Source organism: Lissotriton vulgaris, unplaced genomic scaffold (assembly GCF_964263255.1).
Source record: "Lissotriton vulgaris unplaced genomic scaffold, aLisVul1.2 SCAFFOLD_1830, whole genome shotgun sequence".
NCBI lineage: Eukaryota > Metazoa > Chordata > Amphibia > Caudata > Salamandridae > Lissotriton > Lissotriton vulgaris.
Genome location: NW_028254071.1, coordinates 261,489 through 262,106, shown reverse-complemented (window position 1 = coordinate 262,106; position 618 = coordinate 261,489).

The following is a 618-nucleotide window of genomic DNA, read 5'->3' as shown; positions in this document are numbered from 1 at the left end:
TGATGGCAGCAGACACCACATATAATGTGATGCCGAGGAGACCCTGCTTTGCTGGACAGAACAGTAACCCAGAGAGTGGGATAAGATGAGCGGAGGTGCTGGGTACACGGCGAGAGACTGGGCCGCAAAGTGGCGTTCAACTGTGGGAGCTGAAGGAGGCAATTGTGCCTGGATGAGGAGGGGACCCGTTGGCTCAAAAGGTCAGCCTACGTTTGCCTGGTATGTGATGCTTGGATGGGGTGCCGCATTAGGCATCTATGGTCTGGGCTGCTGCTTTATTGGGGTTCACAGGGAGAAGTGGGGGACAGGTAGTGCAGGCGGCACCTGCAAGCAGAGACAGAGGCCCTCAGCCACCTTCTGACTGCACAGGTCAGGAGTCACAACACAACTATCTCTACAACTCTTCTTGAGAGTGTGGGGCCTCACCATGGGAGAGGTGAAGAGTTGCCTAAAATGTCTACTCAATGGGCTCGGGGTAGTCAGTGGCCATGGCTGTGCTTCTGCAGTGCTTCATGTTGAGGGTGCTTTGCTTGCTGATTGAACCTTTCTGAGCTTTTTGATGCATGATATCACACACTCCAGTTTAGAAATAGGTGACCGAGGTGCTTGTAAATGCCA